Source organism: Macaca fascicularis, chromosome 5 (genome assembly GCF_037993035.2).
Source record: "Macaca fascicularis isolate 582-1 chromosome 5, T2T-MFA8v1.1".
Lineage (NCBI taxonomy): Eukaryota > Metazoa > Chordata > Mammalia > Primates > Cercopithecidae > Macaca > Macaca fascicularis.
The window spans coordinates 122,548,973-122,550,043 of record NC_088379.1 but is presented as its reverse complement, the minus strand read 5'-3'; positions in this window follow the sequence as shown (position 1 = coordinate 122,550,043).

The following is a 1,071-nucleotide window of genomic DNA, read 5'->3' as shown; positions in this document are numbered from 1 at the left end:
TTACTATGCTACACATTTCAAAACTATTCTCCTCACTTCATAACTTTACATTATGTTCTCAAAGAATGAACCACTCTTTGCAGATGAGAAAATCAAAGCAGATAGAAGAGAACTTGTCCAAGAATTTGCAGTAGGAAAATGAAGTCTATGCTTTAGAGCACAGGACAAGCCTGAAGGTCACCCTGAGTCGTCTTATTAATGTAAAGTTCTCTTTTATTATAGATGTTCACTATTATAATCATGTATTTTCTTTGCTCCTTTATTATTTATTTAACTGATTATTGAAATATATAAACATAGACAGTATAATTATAAACTTCCAACTCTCTTGCTTAATCTATATTTCCAACCCACTGGATTGCTTTAAAGTAAGCCCCAAATATCATGTTATCTGTAAGCACATATCACTAAAATATAACTACCATATTTATGAAAAACAAAATATTTTCTTAATATAATCAAGATAGAGATCTTTAATTCTAAATTTTCATATATATATAATTATTTTTTACTGTTGGTTTGTTCAAATCAGTAACTAAACAAGATATCCTTTTTTCTTATTTTAATATCCTTCTTTTAATAGCCTTACATGTCTACTCTCCTTAGACCTTCTATTCTCCAATCTTTATTAAAACAGTATTTATGGCTTTTACTGCTCCTTTTTCACTTTTCAATCCCTATTTTTGACATTCCATTTATTATAACCAAATACTGATGAATTCTCCTTTGATAATCTGACTAAATTACTGCACACTTGGCATCCAATGAACCCAGGATTGGATTCTATGATATGACTGTAATAGAAAATGAGATTCTGAGAGAAAGGCAATATGCAATTTGGTAACTATTTTTATCTACCACTAAATGAAGTATAGAGTCTTATGATTTTTGTTAATAATGGCGAAACATTTAATTCCCTCCATCAGTTCTAATATTGTATTCAATGAAATTTAGGATAATTTACTTACTATAAGAATATTGTAAAAATGTTTAAAATGTACCAAGGATAAAAAGAAAAATAAAGATCACCTTTAATCACTCAAGCTAGACAAGAGATACAGTTTTATTTTG